This window comes from Solea senegalensis, linkage group LG18 (genome assembly GCF_019176455.1).
Source record: "Solea senegalensis isolate Sse05_10M linkage group LG18, IFAPA_SoseM_1, whole genome shotgun sequence".
In the NCBI taxonomy this organism is placed as follows: Eukaryota; Metazoa; Chordata; class Actinopteri; order Pleuronectiformes; family Soleidae; genus Solea; species Solea senegalensis.
Window position 1 is genome coordinate 9,371,779 of NC_058041.1, and position 21,271 is coordinate 9,393,049.

The 21,271-nt window shown below is 41.4% G+C and overlaps 1 long non-coding RNA gene across 1 annotated transcript; it reads left to right on the plus strand.

Annotated features, from left to right (window-relative positions):
* Positions 1 to 1,356: 1,356 nt before the first annotated feature.
* LOC122759363 lies at positions 1,357 to 3,296 on the plus strand. Its single transcript, XR_006358255.1, has 3 exons — positions 1,357 to 1,470; positions 2,328 to 2,601; positions 2,771 to 3,296. It is a non-coding gene; the product is annotated as an uncharacterized LOC122759363 (long non-coding RNA).
* The last annotated feature ends 17,975 nt before the right edge of the window (positions 3,297 to 21,271 follow it).

Here is a 21,271-nt window from a genome sequence, read left to right on the forward strand (position 1 = left end):
ACAAATTCAAGGCAGTTTCATGCAGCCGTGCAGTGATGACTCCGCCCACATTGAGTAGGTACTGTTTTGTAGTGGAAAACCAACCTAAACCGTGCCGTGCTGTGCCGGGGCGAGACAGGTGGAAAAGGGGCTAAACACAGTTTATCACTTTCTTATTTGCCTAAAACTAATGCAACAGACGTGCAAGAAAAACACAAGCACTAAGATTATATTATTCAGGCTTAGGGTGAAATGCAAAAGTGATGTCGATTCAAAAGCTTGATTATTCTCGAGTACTCTCTCATTTGCGAAGTTGTTGTTTTTTTTATCAGCTTTGCAACTGATGAATGAAGTGGCAGTAAATTCCTGCACGGATTACCGAAACAAAGAGACGTTGCCATAAAGTTAACTCCCAAACCTCCTTGTGAGAGATGCTGATTACTGTCAAAACAAATGTTTCCCACTCTCATTTCCCTCTGTTTATCAGTCAAAATGAAAGGATTCTCACCTTGAGGTGTTCTCACACTGAGGACGTCTTCACTCTGCATTTTCTCCGGTGGCACCAAAACCTTGCACTTTGTCTCCGACTGCTGCCACTCACTACAGCGGATTAGTGCTCTCATGAGCAACAATAGTTTGCCCTTGGATGGAAGAAACCCTTAAATGTTTTGTATTTGATTATAACAGAAACATGCACAATACGAAAAAAAACACCTACACACACACACACACACACACACACACACACACACACACAACTATCTCTGTAGACAAAATGAATGAATTAGACGTACATTTATACATGAATAATGGCTCAGTAAACGACTCCGTTTGTTAATGGAATGCACCTCTTTGAATATATTCAAAAGTTTTGTGCTTTGATTGTCTCCCTGATTCGCCTTTCTCGATCAATCGCTGTTCGCGATGAGACGAAATGTTCCGTCTACTCAATTAATGAATCTGCGTAATTATTTATTAACACTTAATTGCGTGTGTGTGCACACATTGTCTACACATCCATCATACGAACAGAGCATAATAAAACATTTTTTGTTTTATTTTTTTCTTAAACTTAACAATTCATCACAACTGAAAACGAATGCCCTGTTACCGTTTTACAGAGGTGTTTAATCCATCAATCCTGCGTCACGTTATTAAACAGGCTGCTGGTCCTTTTGCGTGAGTGAGTGAGTGGATTTCCCACTGATGATTCGTCAGTGGGTTGAACCGTTCGCTTGGATTATGAGTTGCACCTTTGACATCATGGAAAAACAAACTAAAAGGGCTGTTTGTCATCAAAGATATCACCTCACTGGGTCAAAACCTGTAAAACCTGAAGACCCGCCTGCTCTGGTCATGTGAGCCGAGCCGCTGCTCATAACAGTGTTTCTGTGAAGGGTGAAGGTGTGTGTGTGTTCACCGCACTCCTAAAAAAGAAGCCAACAAAGAGAAGAGATTCAAGCCGACAGACGGGTGATTCGAGAGCAGAGGGTAAGACCATTAGATGCCTTCTTTACTCTTAATGGCCTTCTCTAACTTCCTTTTCGAGTCGCTTACGTGGTGGAGGAGGGTGATGGAATTTCATTACTTATGATTGAAAAGCAATGGAGTTTTAAAAGCAGAATGAGATGGAAAGGTGCACTCAAAATGCCTGTATACCCTCCAGATGCCAGCAATTTAATTTACTGTCAGTGGTAATAAATGGGGAGCCACCGGATGGCAAAGATAAGATGTTATTTCACCATCAGGGTTATCACTTAATATCTGATAATGTCTGTGGGGAGTGATTCTATTTGGCAGTTAAAACGGGAAGCTCCTGGCAGAAGAAATGATCGTCGGTGTGGAAGAATTGTTAATCTGTCAAATCAATGTGACTTCACTCAATAGTGGCTTCATAAAAGGATTTAAGTCTCGAGAGCTGTGTTAATGATTCACAACGACTTCACTTGAATGAAAGTGACGAGGTTTGATATTTAAAGGGACACTATTTCAAAAAAGAACAGACACTAGATTACGTTTGCCGTGGCCTGTCGAGTGGAATTGATTTCAAATTCACATAGATTTTGCTGCATTCTCCCCTCTGTGTATGTATCACTGCATGTTTGTTGTTATATGAGGGAAAGGCGTCTTTGCATTCTCAGGAAGTGTTGAAGGCAGGAATGTAGCCTGGGTAGTTATTAACATTCCAAAAAAAAACAAAGTAAGATGGAGGCCGTAATAAAACACACCCTACTCAGTGACGGTTATAGTATTTCCAGCATTATGACATTGGACACGGTGTGTTGTTATGGCAGCTGTGGTTTACGCCACATGCCCTTTCACGTACGTGTCGTACATTCCCTTCACAGATCCTATCCACTTTTTAAAGTTAAAGAACAATTTAAGGAAACAACATGGGGAAAGACGAGAGTATGGAGTGGGAGGAAGAGAATCCCGACATAAGGCGAACTCAGCCGCCAAGCTACGCGGATTCACAGAAACATGAGGAGAAAAAATCCGGGAGCAGCTGTCCCACATGCTGCATAAAGACAAGGGACTGCCTGATGAGCGCAGAGTGCGGCAGAGCTCTTCAGATCTCCAGTGTTGTGGCCATGTGCGGCATGTGCCTCCGCATGTTTGTGTGTAAGTTGCCGCCACAATAGTCCAGCAAACTGTTCTAATTATACACAATTGCAATTATAATGTTTGCCCAGGTTTTTCTTATAAAATGGTCGAAAATGACGAACACTTGGACTATGAGTTGCTATTTAAGGTGTTGCTTTGTTCATTTCCATTCTGTTTTCATTTGCAGAGCCTAACCTTAGACATCAGGAGCAGCCTTTCAACATACCGGCTTTGTTTATTCCCGGCATCCTCCTACATGCTCCGTGAATCATGCCACATGCCATATGGTTTTCTTTCTTCTTCTCTGAGATATTCTCAAACTTGCAGTCAGTTTCAAAGCTGGAGTTATTATTATTATTATTTTTTTTATTATTCCCCTGTTTACGAGTTACAGTAATTAATGTATAAGACAATTAAGCTGTTTCTATAAACATGACCAACTGGAAAGGGAACATACTGTACAGTTGCACATTAGTATGTATGTTTGTGTGAGTGAATGAGTGCAAGAATACAACTCTATTCTGCTCATCCTTGTCGAATGTTTATTTGGATACTTTTATCGGATTGTTCGTCTCGTATTGTTCAAAAAGTAAACAGTATTTGTTGTAATGTGTTTTTTAGTTGAGAGATTTTCAGGTGTGTTATTAAACAGTTCATATTTAATAATCGACATCATCATCATCATCATCACAATAAAAAAACTGAAAAGTGAACGACAGCATGTGTGGAGAGTTATACATGAAAGCGGGAAGCAGCAGAAACCCAGTGTGAAGCAGACAAAGGTGCACTCGCTTCACGGTGACTGCAATAGTAATAATGATAATAATAGAGACCTGTGGTTCATTAAAATGCTTTGATGAGCGTGATGCAACTACATGAAATCCTCTTCAACGCATCTGGAAACGTATGTTTCCAACGAGGGATGTGTTTCATTCTTTAAATACGATGTCGCAAGAAAGAAAATCATTGATGTCTCCCGAGGAACCTGTGCTGCAGTTTGGAGGCACAGGAAGTGAAATAAAGGGAACATCAGGTCATGTTGTATGCGAAGCAAACGAGTGAAGCTTTAGAGCCGGCCTATTCAAATGGCGGCTTGTGGGCCACATGCGGCCCATGGCCAACTTCATTGTGGCCCAGCCTGAAACACTTTTCACTGTCCTACATACAATAGAGTACCTACAATAGTCTGCTTTGCATCAAGAGTTTTCTGTTTTTTACTTTTTCGTATTCTGTTAAAGGCACTGTGAGATGTTTGTCGTATATGACACATGTTTACCTTAATTCAAAGAGAGACAGATGCTAATATTGTGCACCTTTTTGATTTCACGCACCCGAGATGACGCATGTGCACTTTTTTTTTATGCACTTTGAGGTGTATGGAGGACAGGTATATATTTTTTAAGCACTTTTTTGATGTACTTTTTAAACGTGTCCTCACCTGCTGCTTACTGGCTGCAGGAAATGTCTGGCCCAGCTATATGCCTTGGTTTGAAAATGCAGCCCAACTGAGTTTGTATTTAAATAGTCCTGAAATGGAACTTGAAATATACTACAGATACACGGACTGAAGGGGTGATTTTACTCCTCTGAATATGGGTCCTTTTTTCATAATTTCTTTAGCTACTTTTTTGTTTTCTACTCCCCTGTATCACATGTTGTTTAAATGTCACCACACCCATGATGGAAAGATAGGAAATCTAATGGTGAGACTGTAGAATGTAACAAACAGAGGACTCTTCCACTCACCGCTCCTTCAGGGAAGTGCTGTGGCCTTCACATACCAGAACGCATTCTTCTTTGTGTCAAAACACGAAGCACACACACTTGCTGGTTTTGTTCATCCAGGTGGCTGAAGAAACAGCAGCCTGGATGGTGGGAACTCTGTAAAGCAAGGCCCTTACCTGGAAAACATACAAAAGGCTTTTGAAGCAATGAAAAGCAAATACATGCCCATGCCACGATACTTTCAAAGAAACAGACTTGGGGCGAGTGTCCCGGATGTGTCACTACTTAAACCACTTCAGTGGAACATGGAGGAAGTTAGGACATCTTTACTCAGAAACATTTAAACTATCTGACGTTCAGTAATTCACTCTCTTCCACACTGTGTCCTTTTAAAAATCGTACAACCAAAAGTGTTTTTACATTTAACTCATTTACGTGGCAATAAGGAGCCACTTTAAAAGTGACATGTAGTCACTGGTTGTTTTCCCTGATAAGTACATTTGACTCGTGATGCATTCATGGTTGAAATAAGTATTATTTAAATCCAGTGTTACGATACAACTGGCCGATCAATGGCCAATCAAGACAGTAAGATTCAAGCAACATAGAAAAGCATAAGACGAAGAGCAGGCCAACGTGAACCTGGAGCACTTCAGGTTAAAGAATGTAGCAACAACACAGTGAGGGATCAACTGGATATGCAGCTATTCTAATTACAGGTACTGAAACTAGGTCAGTCGTTGAGCAGGAGCTTGAAACCTTCTGTCAATTCAGTTTCTGGACAAATGTACTGAATGAGGAAATACAGCAGATTTGACCGCTTTGTGTGTGTGTGTGTGGTGGTCCCTACTTTATCATTTCTCATGATTTGACAATCCGGGCTGTTGCATTTCAATGCCGCTCTTCAATTGGAAGGAAAATTGCGCCGTGTCAATTAGTACAAATCTAGTGAGTGCAGTGTTTGTTTTGGAGAGACTCACAACATTCATTTTGGCGGCGTATGTTAGCCTCGCAACCTTGTAGTCGAACCAGGACAGTTAAACCATATGTTCTTCTCAAGCAACCAGAAAAGAAAATGGGTAAATAAATAAATAAAAATTCAAAATGTTTTTTTTTCTTCATTGATTCGTTTGTGAGAGGAAGTGACAACTTGGTGGTTGGAGCCTATAAGAACTCCAAAATGACAGATAATTAGCATTGGATCAGTTTAGACTTCCCCAGTCATGCCCTGCATGCAAATGAGCAGACTTCTCTTATATCCAATGAAGCATGTACTGAAGTAAAGCTTTAAAAATGGATTTTTATCATCACAGCTTAGAAACACACTGAAAGATGCCATAGCATAATTTATAATTTGTGATTGTCATAAGGACACCATTAAGCTAAAACCCACAAGTACAAGTATTGAGTAATAGATTTCTCAGAGTGATGTACAGGTAGTCTTTCCCTCGTCTTTGGCTTTTCAAATAAGCCTTCATTACTCCTTTTCTTTTTCTCTTTCTCTCTTCCTTTAGATTTCTCCCTTCTGTTGCTGCCTCTTAATGTTCCACTGTGTCAGTGAAGGCATCACAATACAGGGGTGACATTTCAAGCAGACAGATTAGGGCTTCTCTCCAATTAATTTTGCTTCCCGTACCCTGTTAAATATACAATCAAGCAGAGCCAAAATGTCAGTGAAACAAACGAGGAGCCGCCATGTGGCTGACAATTACCGGCAAGCACCTCAGAAATGCCAATATGTTAAAGTGGGAGCAGTGTGTGAGATGAATGGGGGACAAATGGCGATCTTTGAGGAGGCGTGTTGTTACAGCAGTCCTGAAACGGGCATGTATGCCGTTATGCGCCGTGGTCGCCAGATGTAATGACGGACTACATGTCAGTGGAAAGGTCAAATGTAGCTCAAAGTGTAAAGGTTGTGAATATTTATTGTAATGACCGTCATAAGAAAGGTAAAACAGAAAAAAATATGAACTAAACTACACCACAATAGAAACACACATCTGCGGTGGAGGCATCCAGAGGAACACTTCTCTTTCACTTTGACTGGGTTGGCGTCTGCACTGTCGACGTGTTGCTTTGCTTTGCTCATGCTGCGAGCTCACACTCCAGCACCGGCACTGGCCAACGGAATCATGTTTATCCGTTGAAGCCGAACAAATACACCTTCCAAACAGGGGAACCTCGGACAAGGCTGTCCTCCCAGCTGCCCCCCAAAGTCACGATGCCGGCAACATGAGCAACTCTTGATATGAAATCGGCCATGACTGCCTTGACTGCTCTGCTAACTTTCAACAGCCACAAGGCATCAGCCACCGTCAACCTACAGCAGTTACATGTTTGTTAGTGAGTGTACTGTATTTCAAAAACACAACTTTTTTTTTTTTTTTTACATCAGATCAGGTTGATATATTGCAGAGAGTAATGGATCAAGCAGGAGCAGCCATGGTAAGCTTTTATGTAAAGCGCTCCAGGCGACAGGCCTCACTCCTCAAACATTACAGGGGGTTAACCATCTCCTTTGACTGTTCGCCACCATGTGCAGGTTAAAATCAAATCATTGTTGTTCACAGAACGATGTGAAATAAAGGCCTGACATATTACCTGACATGTGTTTGTCTCGTTGGCCCCAGATGTCTGTGACCACTGGACGTGTTTCCACCGCAATGGTACAGCACGGTATGGGTGGAGCTAGACACACGACAGTCAGCTCATTGAGGAACAGAAAAGCGTCGCTCTTTTGCGATTGGCGTTTCTTCAACAACCCGCAGTGTGTTGTCAGGGCACTGGTACAACGTCTCTCTACATCACTCGCACAGTGCACACCGAGCCTACTGTACCATGATGGAAACAAACTCTTTGTTATCAACAAGCAAACACCAAACAACAAAATGAGGACTTTAAAAGGCTAATAAACTCCAGCCCTGTAAACACACCAAAGTGGCCATATGCTCACATGGTTTATACAAAATCCTGTTGTGAAAATGTGGCTGCAGACCACATTTGCTCACAGGATACAGCATGAAAACGCTTGTATTGGGGACACTAGCCACAGGCCATCAGCCCCAATGCTGAGGCACTACATCTGTCCACTGGGCACGTACATGACACCTAAATTACATATACACCCTCCCATTAATCAGCCAGTAACACAGAAAACGTGTTAAATATCAAAGTAATCATGCGACATGCGGTAATCAATGAAGCAGGCTTTCCATTCACAAATATCACATTAGCAGAAGAGAGAATGAAGAAGAGAATTGAGTCTGTGCAGGTATATTACTGTTATGCTTTGCACAGGTACATGAACTGAGTTGAAGGAGAACCAAAGAGAGCAAAGTCACACTGAGGTTGAGCAGGATTTCAAGCTGTTGCTGTTGAATGGCGATTTGATGCGAACACACTCTGACCCTCACCATCATTGCCAAGCCCATCTGTTGCTATCCACACACCTCTCATGGCGAAATGTGCCAAAGCTGAATGCCCACGCACCAAACTGCCTCCTCACAGGCCTTTGGGGGACAAGGTGAGGATCGACTCAGGTGTGGTGCTAGCAGGCCATATCCTGTTTGTCACAGAGGGGGAAACAAGAATACTCCTTGCTCATCTTCCAAGTCAGTTTATTCGCCTGCTTTTGCCAAGACACACAGCCGGCCTTGCCTGTAATTGACTTGGCCTTCAGCCAGCCTCAGTGCAATTTGTTGCATAAATGCTAAATTGTTGGGTCATTCCACTAATGAAACAATATGACAGAGGGACATGATAGTAAAAAAAAAAATCAAGGTTCTGCGTAGCTTCTGGCCATGGTTGAGTGCCAGGGCTGTGAAATGCTTCACAAATCCTAAGTTACTGGAAAAAAAAGTTGGTGGTGAATATGGTCTTAAATCACGCCTGTGGCATTTCCTTTGTTTGCATCTCTCTGCAGACGCACACGCAACAACCAAACCAAACATCACTGGGCTGTTTTCTAGCTCACTTTCCAATGAGAGTGCACATTAACATCTTTCACAGCTGAGAAATACCAATCATTCAGCAGTCATGGACTGGGCCCAGCTCTCAGGGACAGATTACCGGCTGTGATATAAAATTTATTTTTATGGTTATTCTAACTGAAGGGAATAAAAAACGTGTATCTTTGAGATATGTTGTATAATATGTTTAGAGCCTGAATTCATCTTAGCGTTACACGTCACACCTCAGACTATTGTCTGGGATGTTTCTCTCTGTGCACCTTCCACTGCTGTCATTGAGATCAAAAGCAGGGAAATTGTGATAAGATATATTTGGATTTGCAAAAGGGTCTCGCATCTGTTTCTGTACGTCGCAGAGAAAGTGCGAGACAGAGACAAAGAGGCAAAGAGACTACAGACAGCGAATAAGATGAGATTTGTGATCTCATCTGTTCACCCGGGGCCTCTCTCCAGAGCAGCCTTTTTACTCTCGTCAATCATCTCCGCGGAGACTTCTCCGTCTGAGTCTTAAAACTCAGATGGATGTGAAGCTCTGATGCATTTCCAACGAGCTTGTGATAAACACTTAGAGAGATCGTGGATGGAAGCCACTCACCTTGTGTCAGGCCTAATTACAGTCCCAAACTTGTTAAAAGCATCTATCTATCTATCTATCTGAATATTTTATTTTCTGTTGTTTTGTTGGATTTGTTTCATTATGTACTTCTGTCTTGTCTTACTTCCTGTTTTATTTTGTATTGTTTCCATCTTGGTGTGTCTTCTGAGGGTCACTTCCTGTGTCACAGTTGATGACCTTATTAGCTTCACCTGTGGCTTGTTTGCTACATGTGTAGCCTGTACAGTCTGGCATTGAAGCCACTCTTCAATGCTGCTTTCTGTTCATACCCTTGTTGCTTCGTCTCCCCGGATTACTCGCTGTTTTGTGTCTTTTATGTTTTGTGATTTTATTTTTGAATGATTAACTTTCACCTGGACTCTGGCCCTTTTTTCCATCACACATGTGCCTGTCAGTCTGCTGTAGGTAAGTGGATCAAGTGTTTAACCCTAACATGGTACAGTGTCTTGATCGAGAGATAATTGCTGGCAAACTCTGCTCTGTTATGCTTTCTCTTTAATTGGTGTTTAACATTAACATTATGGATGCTTTTAGTGGTCACGTCAAAGGTTGTGACTGGCCCAATAACACATTTAAATATATTAAATTAAAAGTCGGGGTTTTTGATTTAATTATTTAATAATTAATAATTCAGTGGTTATTTGAACTGCATACTCTCTTTGTGATTGTGCATTTGCTTTATTTGTAATGCTAGCCACATATACTGTATATTGAGTACTGCTCACATGGTAATGTGACTGAACTGAGATTAAATTGTGAAATTTATGATTATCTCCATCTATACTGGTCCTTTCCTCTATGCTAATCAATTCTTAACAGTTTAAATTGAATTTGCAAAGTTAAATGTGGTATTCCGAATCTATTTTGTACATTTTTAATATCTTTAGAGCATATCATTCATTTCATCACAAGTCAATTTAATGTACCTTACAGTGAACTGGGATGTTTACTGCAGATTGCAGTTGACTACCATCGAATTAGAGTAAACCATGTATGAGAATGAAACACTGCCTGATGTACTGGCTCACAGAATGGTACCGCACAATTTGACACATGGACTCTAATGTGATGTGTTTCCTCAGGACGGAAACCCCACCAAAATGGACAGATGATGAAAAAATCTATATTCTATAGAGAACGGAGTGTCTAGTTTTCCGTCTGGTTAGCAGACAGCTTTGGAGCCTTTGTCTGCTCCTCTCCGAGAACAAAGTCTGTGTACCTTGTGTATCTCGTCCTCACAGGCAAACAAAGCTGATGTAATCCTTGGCTTCCTCAAAGCCTGATAAGAGCGAGCGAGAGTCATTCAGACCAAACACAACAAATACACAGGGCGTATCATTAGCTTTCCATTGGTTTTCTGCAGGATTAGCCGGGTTGCTTTCGCTGTGTTTTTACAACCTGGACTAACTTTAACTCGTAGCTTTGTTTCCCAGCCTGAGGGTTGTAGAATTCAGTGCACTCTCTGCTGTTTTCTGTAACCCTTTATGGGAACTTGAAGATGTTTTTTTTTCTTCTTTTGGCTGATGGCGTTTTCAGCACTCAGTCTGTCGGCATAAGTCATTGCCACTACAACAGGTGGTACAACAAGGGCACCAAAGGCGAACTCTTAAAGACGAGCAGTGCTTTCATTCAATCTCTCTGCTAAGGAGACAAACAAAACAACCGGGAAGTCACAAAATGTTTACCGCTGTGGGAGGGAACATGTGTTTTCCGCCGGTCTGTTTTGATGTGTTGGACTGCAGCTTTTTCCAGGGGTCAGTCGTTATGAAACTGAGACAGGCAGCCTCGACAAACTGCACCATCTTGAAGTCCTTGTACTCGGTGTGCTGCAGAGATAACATTTTCCAACTATAACTTTATAGAGAGGGTTTGCTCTGACCTTTTGAAAAAAATATGAACACATTCAGGGCCTCTCTGTATTCAATCTGTGTTCTCTGGGATAAGTCTACAAACTCTCTCCCTGCAGCAGAACGTAATGTCTTTGAAAGTCTCCGAGATGCATCATAAAAGCAAGTCTTATAAATATTTTTGTTAATTTAAGAAGCTGTTTAGATTTCCCCAAACATAGTGGTTATACAAACGTCCGTTCTCCATGATCACTTGCTCTTTGATATTGACGCTAATGTAGCAGTTCCTGCTAAATCTGCCAAATAAAATCAGAGTGATTCTCATCAAAAGGGTGTGTGTGTGTGTGTGTGTATGTGTGTACGTGGGTGAATTTAATTCCTCCAAAGATGGAATCTGATTGGATTAAGCTTTTGTGGCCCAGCTCATTTTTGCTTAAATGTTTGCATGCGATGCGTAATATTTATAAATAATGATGTTGTGTATGTTTCTCACGCCGGGGACTAGATGATGTGCAGGAGGCAAATACCCCTGCACAGGTTAGTGACCATAACTTGATTACATGCACAGTATGTGCTTCACACAGCGCAGTCTAAAAGAACCTATAATATAAGCTTATCAGTCTTATTGCTTTAACGTCGCCTCTTTGAAACTCAACTGTTGTAGTTTAAGCCCACTATGTCAAGGAAAAGGTTTGACTTACCAATTATTTTGTTAATTATCTTCTAATTAAGGCAGGTTGCAGCACATCATTGTTTTAGTGGATTTTTTTTTTACTGTTTGTCCATCTGAAGTGTTCTGAGAAAGTGATCTTGGAAAAGTTCAAGGAGTTTGTGAACTTCCCCATTTCCCTCGTGGCCGCAGCCTGTTGAAGGAAAGATATCATCTGGGATGGTTATAAACGCAGCAGAGGTTATTGCTTCTTCAGTAGCATCATTTGTTTCGTGGTGCTGGGGCCTGCGTGGCGGGGCAATATTGTGGCATATTGTGTACTGTGAGGCTAAAAATACGTACAGTATAACCCAAACAAGTGGACCCATTATAGATCATTGCATTAAATGTCATAGCCCACTAAAAGCATTCCAGCAATTACAGGGACGTCTTCACTGTTGTATCAGGAGCTGCTTTCATGAAAGTGCAGAGCTGTGAAAGCTGTGGGGGGGGGGAAAAAAAACCCAGCTTTAAATGTATCAACTTTATATCAAAGGAATGATTTATTTGATATTAAATAAATGAAAAAAATCCGAGTGAAAAAACTGACGATTTCAATTTAGTTTTTTTTCTGGAGGTATTTTTGAAGTTATCGCTCAACCGACTTGTAGTTAGTAAATGACTTAAGTAAGTAACTTTATTATTGCACATCCTTAGATCCAGGTACCAGTCAGCACAGGACAAGAACATGTTTGCCGTACAATCACAGCATCCATCACTGAGGGAGCACAGCGTGAGGTATACAGATTCATCTGTTGTAGAAATAAAATGGAAGAAAACAATGTGCCGTGAACTCAATTTACAGAGGAAAGTCATGTTACAGAGACAACTTCCAGCGCTGCAGCTAAAGGTATGTTTAGGTCAGGGTTTTTCAACTGAGGAAAAATAATATGCCAATGATTCCATCACACCTGGACAAACTGCACAATGATGTGACGTGATCATAAGCTCCACAGCAGCTACTGCAAAAAGACCCTGAGGTAAAATTGTGTTTCGTTTACAAGGACAAAATGGAGTTTTAAAAACTCAAAAAAAAAAACCACAACATAATTGTGTGTAAAATACAACAAATGTGCTTTAGGTCCTAATGTGTTGCACCTGCTTTTTCCATTAGCTATAGAGTCACTCTCTTCTCCTCTGTGCCAGACTGGCTTTGTTGTGTTGATCATTCGAAGCTTACTTTCCTTGTGTGTTTGGGTTTCTGTGTACACGTCTGTGGATTCATTTTGTTGTTCTGACACCACCAGCATCTCGTAAGACTGACTTTATTAAATCGCTGAACTTCATGAGGTCTGTAGCATCTGTGCTTGGATTGAATTCCTTGCATTCCTGTAACCTGCCTTCACCAGTTATTTCACTATGATCTGGATCTTGGATCCAATTCTCTAATGCTCTACTGCAGTGGGACTCGCGCTCAGTATCAGCTGCTTCGCGACCCTGAGCCTCTCTGTCTGGGATGAAATCGATGACCAGGAAGTTGGCTGAAAGGAGTATTTTGCATTCAGAGGCTGATGCAAAATAATGAAAGATATTATACCATTAGCGGTCACATTTTAAGCTCATCACACATTTCATCACAACTGAGGTTAGAGGCAGAATCCATTAAGATGAATCTATTGAGTGTATCTTAATGAATAAGAGGGGTCCAGAGATTTTGCATATTCTACCAAAACACATAAGCATGTGTGCCACAGTGAATAAAATCATTGGCAAAAGACAAAAGGAAAATCATAGGATTTGAAGCAAATGGCTTTTGAGCAAGTAATTATCTGTGAAGATGTAATACTCAGCTCTATGATTCCAGATTTATTTATTCTTTGGAAAAAAACATGTGCTTTAAAGATGGGAACTTGTGTTCAGAAACTGTAGCCACACAATGTTGAGGGCCGGGCCAAATTTGAATTAATTTTAATTCAATTTGATCTCTTTTATCTAAAAAAAAAAGCAATAAATTGTATTGTTTTGGTGTAAATTTGGCTGCATCCAAACACACACAATAAACACAATTACTAACCAATGCTATTAAAAATATCAAATTACTACACTATATAATGAATACTGTTATACTATACTACTGTGGTGTAGTGCAGTGAACCACATTAGATAAACAAATACTCTGTGTTTAAGACTGATGTACCACGGGGCGGACAGGGATGCCCAAAGGGCCGTGTGTGGCCCGCGGGCTGTAAGATGCCCAGGTCTGCCCTAGTGTCTACTGTTTTTGACGATTGTGAAAACCTAAGCTCACATCCACCATTTTTGGATGCAGCTACGTGAAGCGACGTGACATGGCGGCGGTATATGGCACTCTTGGCATGAGAATGAGTTGGTAATGTCCATTTAGGATTTTCTGCAGTACAGTGCTTCCCAGTCGTCGTCATAAATCCTTCTTAATGTAGTCTTTCTCATTGTCTGTTGTGGATTGTTATGCCCAAGAGACTGGGACTATGTTTGTATTTATGTTTTGTGGGTGCATCACTGGAAGCTCCCGCTCGTACAGCAGTCTCCATCATGGCCTGGTTCAGTGGAGCTAAGTGACCTCCACAGTACATTTTAAATCGGGCCCCGGTGGCCCTATCTCCTATCTGTTCCAGCTGGAACACGCTGTCGTTCGACAGATGCCACATTAAGCAGCACCCAGCCCGCCACCATCGCCCTGCCTCTCTCGATTCTCTCTGCCGTTTTCATTCTGCAATCGCGTCTCAGCTGGACACATTAGGCAATGAGGTGAGGGTCTCAGAGGTTCAGGCTATCAGAGTCCTATTGACTGTGTGTGCACATGTTTACACTTAAACACTTAAAAAGGCTTTCTAAACAATCTCCGAGTCTCCGAAGTGCTAATGTTTTCCCTCATCCCATCCAGACTGAAATGATCCGTGTGCACTTTAGACATAATGGTGGGTGTAATTTTGTTTCAGCAGTTTCATCTGAGACCCTCCTCACATTATACATTGGGTTTTATTACAAAAACACACTGACAATACCATAGTGCCATCAAGAGACAGCTCTAATACCCGTTTTTCCCTTTGCTGACCCAAACTAATTATCAGTGCATTATCCTCTACCAATGACCCCTTTTTCCGTCCCATTCAGTGCTTGTTTTAAGTCATGTATATGGAAACGGGAATATTCTTTTGGCTTAAGTGAAGTCGGGACACTTGACCTCATACACTACACCTTTTTAAACCTTTGAATATTTCAGTATGAATATCCTCGGGCAACTCCGAAACAACTCAAAAGAACGGTTGAAAACTGAAGGAAACATAAATATTTACTGGAATCATAGAATCATGGAAAAAAAAAAAAAGTCAACAGTGCACACAAACTGCAGTTGCTCCAGCAGTTTTTATTTACCACCTGTTCTATGCTTGGAAAGCTCTTCCCACTAGTTTCCTTTTTTTTCTGCTTGACAAGTACACAAACAAAAGCTCATATACATACACTCCAGCTGAGGTCTGAGACAGGAGTTTGACAGTTCATTTTTCATATATCTTGAACTCTTGGTAAATCAATGTGTTCATCACATCGTTATTATTATTATTATTATTATTATTATTATTATCATTATGGAGACCTGTAACTACACAAGTCACAGTGAGAAGTGAGAGGCTTAAACAGTTGCTTTTGTCTGAGTGGCAACAGTTAGGAAGAACCAGATTTGCTCCGCCGTGTGTTTTTAAGTGTTGCACGTCAGGAACAGTCAGATGTGCGGTATTATTAACTGGGAGGCCGGCTGATGCCCAGAGCCACCGCGCAGTGATTATGCTTGCCCCTGCCGTTCAAAACAGATGCTCTTCACTGGCACTGGCAGCATGGAAGAGCCTGTGGCAGGAAGCTATTTTGGGTAAATTAGTAAAGACAACAGTTGCTCCCCAGGTTGATTCTGCCATGCTGGGGTGCGGTGCAAGGCGACAGAGTGGAAAAAACAGACTCAACCTCGGCAGCACAGCCCTGCAGGCGTTTGTCGTTTGGCAGCGCTCCAACCGACAGGTGGCTGCTGTGGTCGACTGCTCCCCATGCACCATATCCAGGTAATTAGCCATTCAGCTCGGGCGCGGAGGAGAAGAGGGCAGTCATTGACAGGAACAGGTATATCGGAGACAGGCTTACCTTGGAGACATTATTATAATACACTTCTTATCAACACATTCTCGAGTATGTAGCTACCTGTTCTACTAGAAGGCCTCCATTTTTACTTGATATAGAAACATCCTCTGTGGCAGCAGTGGTTTGTTACCGTTAAATGACCCAAGAAGAGCATTTTGAAATGTCTTCGCTTTTGCACTTGCATAAATAATTCATGCAACTGTCTGAGTAATTTAGACATTTAGAGAACGGTACACGTTTCCTGTGCTTTCAATGAGACGGAAGCTTAACCGTTTCATATAGGCGACACCCAGACTTGATTACATGTATAATCCTATTGTGCTCATATTCAGTGATAATTGCTCAGTCGAACCCTAATAACTACTCCAGTGCTAAATAAAAGTCATGCCCTTTGCCAATAAGCATATAGCTCCAGTAGTGTTAATGAGCAGCCATTTTCAGCTGCATTATTTTAATGATGACTTTATGGCCTTTCGGATATCTGAAGTTTTGTGAACTAGTCTCTTTAAGCAAACAGTGATTCACTGTTTAAAAGTTCATCACACACTTTCAGTTGAAAGTTGCACAAATGCGTAGTTAGAGTTGAGTCAGTCAGCATTGATAGGTAGTAAATGGGGAAAGGGAACTATGTAAATGTGAACCTGGTCGTTGCTCTGCTGGGAAATCAGGTGGCCATTTGAATATTCAACCCCAGGGCCAGCTCTCTAATTCCTGTCCCCTCAACATGCCACACAAGGAGAAAGGAAGTGACAAAATGGCAACGAGTGCACCGGCAAGAATTTGCATTTTAATGTGCCTGTCGGAATCACTTTGGATAAGTGCTGGGAGTATGAGAGATCACACAACCTCACGGGTCGCCACCAAACAACCTATAACAGCCACCGTGCAGAAAACAACATCCTGCATGAGAGGAAGTTGTCGCCAAATAGGAGAAAGAGGAAATCAATGTTGTTAAGAGAACAGAATAAGTTTGAATTCTCAAAGCAGATAAAAAGCACTGATGGGGAAGGCAGAGCAAGTTGACAGTAACTGCACACCCTTAAACACAACCTTGAATGAATGTATTCCATACACTGTGATGGTAATCATTGTCATTAACAGCTGATTTTCCCATATCTGGAAAAGGTACAAACACCCAGAGCAATTCCAGTGAGGAGGATGTTAAAAAAAGAAACAAAAACATACCACCACACAAATCATTATTCTCTACCTTTGTACTGGCATTATGTAAATATTTCCCCCTCAAGATCAACAACAAAGCCAAAGAATTGTTTTGTTTTTTTCTTCATCTTTACAACTCCTGAGAGAATCGGGTGGCAATTTGAAAACTGCAGCCTGCGAGTTCATCCTCGCACTGTGGCACATTGCTATTTAATGTCCTCAATCACATTGTCATTTGGCAGAAGGTGAGGCGACTATTGAGCGCCTTGATGAAATCAGTATCCTCCTCCGCTGCTGGAGGAGAGTTTATCTTTTCACGTATCGACGAGTGTGCGCGTCGCACCCTGGCAGATGCAAGGACAATGAGTGAGTGGCACCCAAACACTTGCCCTGTCAGGGACGGTCAGGGAGCAGACAGCCAGGCTGCAGGGAACAGACATCAGGATGCTACTGAGAAGCCAGGTTCATCCTAGAGGGTGGAATCGTTGTGGCTGAATCACTGCACTGTTGGTGCCATTTTGTGTTTCAAGGTCCAGTACTACTTAATGAGACTGCAGTCTCCTTGGATTACTAAGCAGCTGCCTCTCACTTGATCTGCCCGTCAATAGTTTTAATATTTAATAAATACATTTTAGTGAATTATGTTGACCTTGAGATAACTTTTGCTGTATGATGTCATTTATTTATGACCCTGTTGCAGAGATGCTTTTAGGCGGATGTAGTTGGATAAACCTAACAGTTTTAATGCCACAGGCATTCATACTCCCTCAACATGAGTGCTTTCTGATATACCAAGACCACAATGTGTTAAGCTAATTAAAAAAAATACTCTGCAAGAAGAAAGGATTGTTGCAGGACATTAGATGTCTTCATTGAATTATTTTAGCCTGAATCCCTTTGAATTATTGGCACCTGTACCCTGTAGTAAGGCAGACTGTGCATCTGCTTAAACAACATAATGTAATACAATCTGATTTAAGTAGTCTACATAGAACTCATAGAAAGGATATTGTGACAATATCTTTTGCCCACAGCACATTTGTGTGACAGGCTCCTTTGCCACTCAATGCTTCAGAATGTCTTTCAGTGATCATATTCTATAATAGTGTGCAAGAGGATGTATATGTAAGCAGTATCTGATTCAATCCTCTGCCTGCTTTGACAGCACCATAACAGATGAAAATCCAAAAGCTTTTATGTAACATTTTATTGCACACATTCATGCAAACTTTAATTTGAATTGTCTTTACTTGCAGTATCCTTTTATACGTTTTGTTAAACCTCTCAATCATCAGTTTGTTTCACTCTTTTTGGGCCCACTTTCCTATACTCTAAGTGGTTTAGCATTCTTTTGTTTTCCGACCCGGCCTCCCTTCAATGATTGCGCCAGCTCTCCCAGACTCAGTCATAATGCAATTGAAAGAGCTGTTAAGATCCCCATTTTTACTTGCTTAACAAACCCAATGTCTTTGCTTTTAGGGCACAAACAGAATATCAACTGATGTTGTACCACTGCAGTGAGCTTTGCAGAAATGACGCCCTTCTTACTCGGTGTAGTTTGGTTTGTCTGTCTGAAGTGAAGACGACTGGAACTTTGCAACAACAACAATAGACGAGGACTTGGATGTGGTGGCATTTCATTTTTATTTTAAGCCATATGTCTGGAGTCTGCTGATTCTTTATTTGGATTTAGGAATGACATTTTTGGGTAGTCTAATGTTCTACTTGTCAAACAGTAGTTGTTGCACCACAAGCCAGAACACAAGGCACAGTTTTAACCGGGTTATCGCATTATGGAAAGCGTAGGATGCAACTGATTGTTGATTGTTTAATAGCAGAAAGATGTTACTGCACCTGGCACGTGGTTGAGATGGGAACAAAGAAAGGCGGCCTCTTTATGGGTTACAATTTTAATCAAGCGTATTCATAAAGTTTCACTTAAATACTGCAACACTAACTTTAGACAAATGTTTTTTTCTGGGTGCTCCGATGTGGCACAATTCCATTTAATGACTACACTGTGCATGTGTATATGTAGTGCTCTTAAGCTAGAAAGAACACTTGGCTCCTTTAGCCTTCAGAACAACCTTTTAAATCATATTAAATCATTTTACATAACTATTAGACCAAATTGAGTATAATGGCACATTATAGTTCATGTATGCGTCAGTACCACACAAAGTTAATGTAGGATTGACATTTGACATTATTCAAAGTGCTTGACTTGCTGGTAGCCTGTTGCACCTTGTGCTTTGACATTTGTTATCAATTATTTATTATTATTTATTTATACGCCAACTCCTCCAGGCTTTCTCTATCTCTGTGGGTAACGCTTGTGTTGTGAAAATGGTCTGTGAGGATTAGACTGGACAAGAACATATAATCTAGCAGGGGATTACAGCCCTCCAGAGTCTGATGCTTGAAAACGAACACAACCCAAGAAATGTGTGCATGCGATTGTGGGGTTTTGTGCCTTTTTATAGTAAGTAAACTGGCTAGAAAACAACAGACAATCAGGGCAGCTGAATCACACAATGTCCGGTCTTTTGTACAAGGCCAGTGGGGGACAAACGCAGACTACAGTCGTCAGTGATGAGCCCTCACTGTGTTCCTGAGGAATAATTTCCTCGAGTCAAAAGGGTTCCTGCAGGTTTAACATGCAGCTAATGGCTCACTTGATTAGCGACTGCTCTCCCAACTTCTATTCTGCAGTTTCCTTCCATTCACCACTCCTTGAGTTTGTTTCCATCCTCATTTCTTTGTATTGATTTCACCCAAGTTAAGCTCTCACACACTTGCCTTTTCTTATTTATGTGCCCAATGAATTGTTAATCTGCATCCCAGCTTTGACCCGTCATTCTGGCAATGAAGTGGAAGCACAGAAAAGTTGTCGAGAAGCATTCTTAATAAACTCCACAGGCCCCCCAGAGACTAAAAGCAAATACGGTATACAAAGAATTAACTATTAATGATATAAGGAAAAAAAGATAAGAGATGTAAACACGTTTGGCATGTGTCAAATTACTTCCAGTTACCCTGAGCCATTGCATCCGAATACTGTACAGACGCTCACCTTTTCTCTTGTGCATCCTTTGTTCTGCATGTGAATGATCAAATATTTGTCCAGTTTTGCTGAGCTGCACGCGTAAGGCATTGCACGGCATCTTGCTCCATAGACTCACACGTCCCAAACTAGAGCAGCCACACTGCTCACATGCTCTTCTTCAAACATAGCCTATTTTTACTGCAACTTGCATGTAACAGACATAGAAAATGATATGTAACACAACGTGCATTATTTCCATGTGTTGTGATCCTCATTTGCTTCATCCAAAGAGATTTTCTTCTTCTTTAAGAGCTAGACATTACTCCTTTTTTCTTTCTCTTGTGCATCTCAGTTTCTCTTCACTTGTGGCACATGTGACACACCAAGTACACAAGATTCCACATTCTGTTTTATCTTTTTCCGAAGGCTTCCAGAGTAAACCTCGAGTGTCTGGCACTGCCCCATATCCAGTCGTGTCCCTTCGCAGCCATGTTAAGGAGAAGGCGGTTTAAACTGACACGCCATGGTCAGAGCCCACCATTTGACAGAAGCAGGTTTACTTCCATTCTCTCCACCATAAATCATTTGAATATGTTCGCTAAGCTCACCCAGTAATTAGCTGTGCTTGGCAGGCAAATGTCCACTTGGCCGCAGAGGATGCTCCTTTGTGACTTTGGCACGTGGCTTGCAGTTAAATTGTTTGCCTAATACCATCAAAGAATTACTCCCCATGTAAATCAAACCTCCACGTCTAGACGACTCACTATTTGAAAACCTAAGGGCTTTGTTTTACATCACTTAGGAGTAAAACGCTGCAGTAAACTCCAGTGCCTGTAATTACTTTACTTCATCCCAACCCACTGTTACTCCCATTTGCTGTTGGCACCATTTACCTAACCTGCATCAGGCCACCATTTCAGCAATATCTGCCTGCATCATTACACAAATCCTACAAAAATACAAAAATATAATTCAAAGGTACTGTAAGTATGTTAATTTAATCAGTGCAATAGATTCTTAATTTAACAGAGACAGGATATCTGCCTGAGAGCAGAACACTGCCCACCACACAGTTTTACTATCGCCATTGAGAGTGCCACCAAAACGTGACCATAAAGAAGTCACCTCATGTTATTGAATATCTTGGTTTCATACCTGACAGGTGAGTCAGAGGCTGTATGCTGAGGCTGAAAGACCACCTGCTGGGATGCAGAACCCCTGCCAAGTCTGAAAATCCAGACCATAACCATATGTTGGGTGTCAACGTAGTTGCAGCTGAGCATCACGCTGTGCACTAATGATCATAATTAGATCACGGAGGCAAATGGATCCCTGTAGAGTTCTCTGCAGACCGCCTGCATGACACGTGCAGGAAGAAAGGAGGTCCGTAAAATTGGCAATGGTCTGTGTAACAATATTTGGTTGCAAGACTATAATCGGATGATTGAATCCAGAAGAGGGCAACGATGCAGCGTTGCCGGCTTCTGTTGAACACCAAAGACGACAAAG